The 9,306-nt window shown below is 55.9% G+C and overlaps 1 pseudogene; it reads left to right on the top strand.

Annotated features, from left to right (window-relative positions):
* Positions 1-5,369: 5,369 nt before the first annotated feature.
* On the top strand, positions 5,370-5,487 carry LOC142862955 (uncharacterized; annotated as a pseudogene).
* Positions 5,488-9,306: the final 3,819 nt, after the last annotated feature.

Raw genomic sequence — 9,306 nt, 5'->3', positions numbered from 1 at the left:
CAACTGCCTGGGTATGATGGGAGAAACCTAGCAGCTTCCTGTGTAAACTGTCACAGCATAAGCTGCCCAGACAACCACCAGCCCTGTGCTTGTGGCTGGATGCCCTTGTCCAGCACCAACCACACTGACACTGCCCATAAAAAACTATTTATGGGAGTCAGTTGGTGGACAGAAGTCCCTGACAGTACAAATTCCACCCTAAGACAAGGGCGCCTCTGAAAAGCCTTATGGCACACTCAGACAAAGGCATACTTAGGAGTAACCTCCACCCATCTGACAATTGTCTGGGATACCCAGCGGTTCTGGGTTAACTCTATTTATCCAAATTGCACTGAGGCCATTAGTATACAATGGCAACAGCATTCCTGGTGGATACACCAAAATTGGCCATCCAAAAGACTAAAACGCCATCTCACGGAAAAAATTGGAGCTGGGTTAGGTATATTGGGGCAAGCTAAATTCGCAGCTAATGAGGAGAGACATTCCCTAAAAAAAGATTCCCTCTCAAAAATAGGCCACATAAAAAAAATGCTGTTCCAAAAAAAAGAAAAGGGATGGAAAGCTGCCCTAAAAGATAATGCAGCTCTAATAAAGTAGATAGAAGAGACCAGACAAACCCTAAAGACATACGCCCAAACCCAGAGGTGGGAGCGAGCATGTGCTCTGACCCAACAAGGACTCATATCCATGTTATTACAAATAGAATCTAAAGTGGCTATAAAACAATGGCCTACAATACTCAGTGCTAAGGCTCAGTCTAGGCACCTATGGAAAATATATGGTTCCCCAAATCTATAAAAATTTTTAGATGGTAGATGTAATCTTAAACATTATATTTTAAAAATTCTGGCACCAAAGTTAAATGAGGCTCAACAATATCCTGTAGTTCAACTAGCTGGCATTAAAACCATTGTCAATAATACCAAAATACTCCCCATAAAAAGTCGATGGGCTATTTTAGCTGATAAAAACACCTGGCATCCCATTTCCCTCTCAGATTGTAAAAATAAAAAAGGAAAATGGCTATGCCCTCAAAACACTTAAAACCCTGATTTCTCCCAGATTTGGCCCCTAGTATCCACCCCCATAGAACATAACATCTGGTATATGAAAAAGGGCCGATTTTGCTGGGAGAAAAAACAAAATGACATTATAGAATTATATTTCTTTTGTAACAAAGCCTCCTTTGCCCTCCTAAATACTAGTATATGGTGTAACACAAAGGTGGTGAGAAAAATAAATTTGCTAACTGTAAACAAGTCCTATAATAATTTAAATATTAAAGATCAAATGTTTCTCAAATTCAATTTATACCCTCCTCAGGATGTTATACCTATGGAGACTAATTGGCCAGAGGAAAAATTAAACTTATTAGACTCCAAATTGGTATCAGTTTTACAATCCTCAAATAAAATTTACCATAAAGTTCAATTGACTGTTGATAAAAAAGATAAACATATTATAAGTCTGATTAAAAAATATGATGATGCATGCAGAGGATTTTTTGGCTGGTTAGGCTGCTTGCTACCTTCTGATTCTACCTATGACTTTCTTGGGCACCTTCTGTTTAGTACTTTTATGACACTCATTGCCATATTATTATATGTTTCTTGTAAATGCTATACCAGATACAGAAAAAGGAAAAAAAAAAATCAATCAAAGGCCCAGATCATGATAGCTTGCAAAATAGATCTGGTCCAAGACGTGTTTTTAGACTAAGCCCGAGGCCTGACTCTATCTGGCCCCTTTTAACAATTGGCTACTAAATCAAGTAGAGTCAAGTCCCTCCCCTAAGATACAACATGGCCTATTCTACAGCACCATGGGACCAGATAGGCAACTCTAGGAATGAGCCTTCCTAGCACCGTGGGACCAGATAGACAACTCTAAATTTGAGCCTTCCTAGCGCCATGGGACATCATGCTGGTTGTTGGCCTACACATGCATTCCATGGAATGATCTTTGGCCAACAGGGGGAACTGAGGACTAAACTCTAATTTTTTGCTAAAAACTCCTTCCTAAGGAGGCCAGCTAGGTTAGGCTGGCAAATGGTAAGGAGGCCAGCAGGGTTAGGCTGACAAATGGTAAATTCCCACAAAGCGGCTTTTGTTAACCAAACGAAGCAGTGGTTTACTTCCTGACCTGATTCTGGTATGGCATTAACATCACCTAAAAGATAAGAAGCCCCTGTCTTAACTCAAGCATCCTGGCAGATGCCTATCATAAATCTAAAATGTCTTAACTGAGTATCCTAGCAGGCGCCTATACTTAAATTTAAAGCATCTTAAAACATCTTAGCAGGTGCCTATTGTAAATTTAAAATGTCCTCCTGTCTGGACCTCCCAGAGTGCCCACAACCTTATCTTAAAGTAAGCATATCCTTTCTGGTCTTCTAGATAAAGTCTAACCCTCTCAGCCAATTGCCAGCCAAAGAATCTTTAAACCCACCTATAACCTGTAAGCCCCCGCTTCGAGATGTCCCACCTTTTTGGGCCAAACCAATGTATGCCTCTCATGTATTGATTTGTGACCTTGCCTATAACCTTTGTCTCTCTAAAAATATATAAAACTAAACTGTAACCCAGCTACAGCGAGCCCACTTGCTCAAGGCTTCTTGAGAGTGGCTCCAGGTCATGGTCCTCAAATTTGGCTCAAAATAAACTTCTTTCAAATATTTCAGGGCTTGGATTTTTTCCGTCCACAGGTGCATCGCCCTTTCCCCGCCCCCCCCTCGGGTGGGGTCAGAGCTTCAAGTGCGCCCATGCCCCGGTTGGTGCGCACCCACCCCATTCCTAATGGATGTGCATGCCCATCCCCTCCCCACGCCCGCCCGACACCCACTCGATGAAAGCGATCCCTCTGTGTCCACTTAGGTGTCCATTGGTTCCTACCAATTTGCTGGCGAGCGCACGCACGTGGTGCTCGTGTGTCCATTCTTGGGACACTTGGCTCACTGGAACGGGTTCCAGCTCTGGCCGGGAGAACACGAGAGGTGCCCTCTCACCGCTGTTCCTCATAGCTGAACGGCACTCCGTGGTGTCCACGTGCCACATTTTATTAATGCACCCGTGGATCGATGGTCACTCGGGTCGCTTCCACATCTTTGCGATTGTGAATTGTGCCCAGACTATAACCCTAACCCTTACCCAGCCCGTCTCCTCTGCCCCTGCCTGCTCCTTCCCGCCCGGCCCGTCACCGTCACCGTCCTCGGCCCCTGCCTGACGGGCTCCTCCGTCGCCTGGGCCTTCCAAGGGCTTGGTGTGGACGCTGCTTCCAGGAAGCCCTCCAGGAACCCGGCAGCAGGGCGGCCGCGACGACTCGCATGCGGGGGACGTGCCCTGGCTGTGCCGCGGGGGCCCAGCCTGGTGTCTTCCCTGATGCCCTGTGGCTGCCGCTCCCCGCAAGGGGAGAGCCTTGCCATGGAGGTGGGGGCCGCCTCCTGATGGGGACGTACACGCAGCTCTCCACGTCGGATTCCGGGGCTCTCTGTCCTGCCCGGAGTCCCAGCTGGCCTGCGGGTCCTCAGGGTGGCAGAAACATCCTCAAATTGATATTGCGAGTCCGGTGGGTGTCTGCACTTTTGTGCTGGGCACCCCAGGGAGGCCCAGGGGCTGGCTGGACAGCGCGGTCTGCTCAGAGGCTTTGGAGGAGCAAGTGATGCCCTTAGGACTTTGGTAGCAGTGTCTGAGGTGTCTCTGAGCCCTGGAGGCTTCTTCCACAGGCTGCTCGGCCTGGGCTCCCTGCACCTGGGCCTTTGCAGGAACGGCCCTGTTCTTGCCGACACTTCCTGCAGGGACCCAGAGCTGGGAGGTTGCATCTCCCAGCCCTGGGTCGGGCAGAGCCCCAGCGGGCCATGCCCACAACCTCTCTCAGCACGGGTCCCCCAGAAAGCTCCTTTGGGACCAGGATTCTCCTGCGGGTGATTTTTGAGGTCTGGCCCCTGGATGGAGGGGCACCAGGAGCAGAGGAGCAGGAAGCGGAAGGGGCTGCCCATGCGAGGGAACACTTTGAGGCCAAGTCCCAGCTTCAGCCTCATCCTCCTGGGCACCCCCCGGACTGTACATCACACCTCCTGGTTGTCCCGCTCTGAGACCAGGAGCCGGGCTTCGCGTTCCCATAGCAGCCAGTACTGGGCTGAGGACATCTGGGGCATCAGGAACTCCCTGGCTTCTCTTTCTGGTACCATTTGGAGCTGCTTGTGAATCGTGCCGCCACACACACCCGAGTGCAGGTGTCTTCTGCACAGACTGCGGGCCTCGCTCTTCTGAATGCCGCTAGCTCGCCACCCACCCACGGGTGAACCTGGTCAGGGTACTTTCTCTCAGGGGCAGACTCTGATCTGGACGGGCTACCGGTGTCTCTGTTTGCTCCTTTCTTTCTTCCATTTCGGGAAAGGCTTCCTTACTGGGTGTGGAAATCTCCTATGCCTTCCTTCTCCTATTCTGTCAGCTTTAAAATTCTCTTTCAGTTGCCACCCTCACAGATGGATTAGGAAACTCTTTCCGTTGTACTCATTAGTGAAATGACCTCAATGAAGCTCCAATCCAATATCTAATCGCCGATTTTTAGCAAGTGCACACCCCGGGGTGGTCGGGGTCCAATGCAGCCCCGGCCAGGCCCAGGCCCCTTGGGCTGGGCCACAGGAGGACACAGAGGAGGGTCCCGGCCCCCACGGTAGCGGTGCGGGCAGTTTTCCAAGGGCTTGGGCGTTTTCCAGAGGTAGGAGATGGAGGGGACTGATTTCTTCAGCGCCACACAAACCACGCCACCCCACCCCACCCATGGGACACATCCCGAGAGAGAGAGAGAGAGAGAGAGAGAGAGAGAGAGAGAGAGAGTGAGAGAGAGAGAGAGAGAGAGAGAGACGCCCCATACACTCGCTCCCCTCCCTTTTGCACTGTGCCCTGGACCTGGTCTGGGGGAATAGGGGGCAGCCCACCCACAGGGCTGGGGGGGCGCAGCTGAAAGGGGTTGTGGGGGAGGGCGGCCCCTGGCTGGGGTCAAAGGGCAAGAGCCTGGCATGCACAGTCAGCAGTGGCAGCAGCAGGGACACACTGGGGGTTGGGCAGCTGGTAGGTGAAGTAGGCCAGGCGAGGAGAGGAGGGGGGCTGGAAGGTCTCCACCTTGGCAAGTCCAGCCGTGGAATCGCATCTTGTTGAGTGAGTGTGAGTGTGTGTGGGTGTGTATAGAGAGACAGCTCCCCACCCCGGCCCGCCCCGCCCCGCCCGTCACCCCTGTCCCTCGGAGCCCGCCAGACCCGGCCAGCGAACTCAACAGTCCTGGCCCAGCGCGGGGCCTGGGGCGGGAGGAGGCAGCGGGGAAGCACAGAGAGGCTCGGCTTCTTGAGCGTGGCAGGGGCGCCCTCCACCGTCTTGGGCCACACCACCCTGAACGCACAGGATCTCGTCTGTTCTCGGAAGCTAAGCAGGGTCGGACCTGGTTAGTACTTGGATGTAGACCGCCTGGGAATACCGGGTGCGGTAGGCTGCTGCTGCTTTTTTTTTTTTGCCTCTTGTTCTGTCCCCTTTCTGGGAGCGTGGCGGCGGACCGGGGTGGGGGTCACCCCCACCCTCAGCGCCCGCCGCGGTGCCTGGCACCCCAGCCCGCACCGTGGGGCCTCCTCTTGTCCCAAGCCGCGACACCGCCCCACGCGACAGCATGCGTGGCATCTGGACTGTCAGGTCTCAGACCAAAGGTCTGGTCTGTGGGAACCGACACGCTGGAGGAAACCTTGAGAGTCTGAGAGGGGAGGGAGTTCCAGAAGAAGGCCAGGATGTCATTTTGAGGGAGTATGTGACCAGAACTCGTCCCGTTGCTTTTGGGGTTCTATGGGCTCCACGTAGGAATCTTTGGTGGTGGCACCTGATGTTGGGGGATCCGGAGTCACACCCAGACCTGCTCCACAGGCCTCCTTTTACTTTTCTCTTCGGATTCATTATTTTTAAAACGTGTCTCTTACCTCTATTATTGCATTTTCTTTTCTCTCTCTTTTCAAGCAGTTGATGGGAGTCCAAGTATCCAGGTGACATGTGTTGCCCGTGCCCCCCTCCCCCCTGTGTTCTTATTCATTTACCTCTCATGTTGTTCCAGCGTACTGTGGGGGTACCAATGTTAAGGTCGGGTACGTTGCCCTCTCCCAGCCTCCCCCCTCCGGTCATTAGCTTCAAGTGTGCCCATCCCCCAGTCGGTGCGCACCCACCCCATTCCTAATGGATGTGTATGCCCATCCCCTCCCCCCGCCCGCCCGACACCCACCCGATGAAGGTGATTCCTCTGTGTCCACTTAGGTGTCCATCCGTTCGTACCAATTTGGTGGTGAGCGCGCTCACGTGGTGCTCGTGTGTCCATTCTTGGGACACTTGGCTTACTGGAACGGGTTCCAGCTCTGGCCGGGAGAACACGAGAGGTGCCCTCTCACCGCTGCTCCTCATAGCCGAATGGCACTCCGTGGTGTCCACGTGCCAGATTTTATTAATGCACTCCTGGATGGATGGGCACTCGGGTCGCTTCCACATCTTTGCGATTGTGAATTGTGCCCTAACTGTAACCATAACCCTTACCCCGCCCGTCTCCTGTGCCCCTGCCTGACACACTCCTCCCCGGCCAGGCCCGTCACCGTCCTTGGCCCCTGCCTGAACGGCTCCTTCCTACCCTGCCCGTCACCGTCACCGTCACCGTCTTCGGCCCCTGCCTGACATGCTCCTCCTTGCCCGTCACCATCCTCGGCCCCTACATGACCGGCTCCCCCGTCGCCTGGGCCTTCCAAGGGCTTGGTGTGGACGCTGCTTCCAGGAAGCCCTCCAGAAACCCGGCAGCAGGGTGGACGCAGCAGTCTCGAGCAGCCATCCCTAAGTCGCGTGTGGGGGACGTGCCCCCGCTGTGCCGTGGGGGCCCAGCCTGGTGTCTTCCCTGAGGCCCTGCGGCTGCCGCTCCCCGCGAGGGGAGAGCGGCGGAGGTGGGGACGGCCTCCTGATGGGGACGTACAGGCAGCTCTCCACACGCAGCTCTCCACGTCGGATTCCGGGGCTCTCTGTGCTGCCAGAAGGCCCAGCTGGCCCGCGGGTCCTTAGAGTGGCAAAAACATCCGAAAACTGAGATTGAGGGTCCGGTGGGTGTCTGCCCTTTTGTGTTGGGCACCCCAGGGAGGCCCGGGGGCTGGCTGGACAACGTGGTCTGCTGGGCGGGGGGTTTGGAGGAGCAACTGATGCCCTTTGCACTTTGGGTAGCAAGAGTCTGAGGTGTCTCTGAGCCCTGGGCCATGTCAGGGTGGGGGGGAGGAGGAGGAGGAGGAGGAGGATGTGGGAGGGGCCGTGACCTGCAGTCCTGTTCCCGGGGTGGCAAGGCATGTGACTTCTTCCACAGGCTGCTTGGCCTGGGCTCCCTGCACCTGGGCCTTTGGAGGACTGGCCCTGTGCTTGCCAACACTTCCTGCAGGGACCCAGAGCTGGGAGGTTGCATCTCTCAGCCCTGGGTCGGGCAGAGCCCCAGCGGGCCATGCCCACAACCTCTCTCAGCAGGGGTCCCCCAGAAGGCTCCTTTGGGACCAGGATTCTCTTGCGGTGACTCTTTAAGGTCTGGCCCCTGGATGGAGGGGCACCAGGAGTAGAGGAGCAGGAAGGGGAAGGGGGTGGCCAGGCGAGGGGACACTTTGAGGCCAAGTCCCAGCTTCAGCCTGATCCTCCTGGGAACCCCGGGGTGTACATCACACCTCTGGTTGTCCCGCTCTGAGACAAGGAGCTGGGCTTTGCATTCCCACAGCAGCCGGTCGTGGGCTGAGGACACCTGGGGCGTTGGGAACTCCCTGGCTTCTCCTTGGTTTAACATCTGGAGCTGCTTGTGAATTGTGCTGCCACACACACCCGAGTGCAGGTGTCTTCCGCACAGACTGCGGGCCTCGCTCTTCTGAATGCCGCTAGCTCGCCAACCACCCACGGGTGAACCTGGTCAGGGTACTTTCTCTCAGGGGCAGACTCTGATCCGGGCGGGCTACCGGTGTCTCTGTTTGCTCGTTTCTTTCTTCCATTTCGGGAAAGTCTTCCTTGCTGGGTGTGGAAATCTCCTATGCCTTCCCTCGCCTATTCTGTCAGCTTTAAAATTCTCTTTCAGTTGCCACCCTCACAGATGGTTTAGGAAACTCCGGTGCACTCATTAGTGAAATGACCTCAATGAAGCTGGAATCCAATATCTAATCGCCGATTTCTAGCGAGTCCACACGCCAGGGTGGTCGGGGTCCAATGCAGCCCTGGCCAGGCCCAGGCCCCTTGGACTGGGCCACAGGAGGACACAGAGGAGGGTCCCGGCCCCCACGGTAGCGGTGCGGGCAGTTCTCCAAGGGCTTGGGGGTTTTCCAGAGGGAGGAGATGGAGGGGATTGATTTCTTCAGAGCCCCCCAAACCACCCCATCCCACCCCACCACACCCATGGGACACATCCCGAGAGACGCCCCTACACTCGCTCCCCTCCCCCATGCGCTGTGCCCCAGCCCTGGCCCTGGGGAATAGGCGGCAGCCCACGCACAGGGCGGGGGGCACAGCTGAAAGGGTTTGTGGGGGAGGGCGGGCCCTGGCTGGGGGCAAAGGTCGAGCGCCCCGTGCGCATGCGCAGTCAGCAGGGGCGGCGCGCTGGGGGTGGGGTCAGGTAGGTGAAGGAGGCGAGGAGAGGAGGGGGGCTGGAAGGTCTCCATCTTGGCGGGTCCAGCCGTGGAGGCCCATCTCTGTGTGTGTGTGTGTGTGTATGTGTGTGTGTACAGCCCCCCCCACCGCCCCGCCCCTCTCCCCAGTCCCGCGGAGCCCGCGGGACCCGGCCGACTAACGCAACAGGCCCGGCGAGGGGAAGCGCAGAGAGGCTCCGCTTCTTGAGTGGGGCAGGGGCGCCCTCCACCCTCTCTGGCCACGCTGGCCTGAACGCGCCCGGTCTCGTCTGATCTCCGAAGCTAAGCAGGGTCGGGCCTGGTTAGTACTTGGATGGGAGACCGCCCGGGAATACCGGTCCCGTAGGCTTTTTTTTTCTTTTTTTTTTTTTTTCCACTTGCTCTATCCCCTTTCTGGGAGCGCGGCGGCGGCGGTCCGGGGGATCACCCCCACCCTCAGCGCCCGTCGCGGTGCCAGGCGCCCCAGCCCGCACCGTGGGGCCTCCTCTTGTCCCGAGCCGTGACACCGCCGCCACGCGGCGGCATGCGTGGCATCTGGACTGTCAGGTGTCAGACCAAAGGTCTGGCACCCTTTCTGACCGTCCCCCATGGGAGTGTGGACACACCCAGATCGACACATCGCATGGCCTGCCCGTCTCCCATGGGTGTGTGGACAC

Source organism: Microcebus murinus, chromosome 20 (genome assembly GCF_040939455.1).
Source record: "Microcebus murinus isolate Inina chromosome 20, M.murinus_Inina_mat1.0, whole genome shotgun sequence".
NCBI lineage: Eukaryota > Metazoa > Chordata > Mammalia > Primates > Cheirogaleidae > Microcebus > Microcebus murinus.
This window is presented reverse-complemented; position numbering and strand designations above follow the sequence as displayed.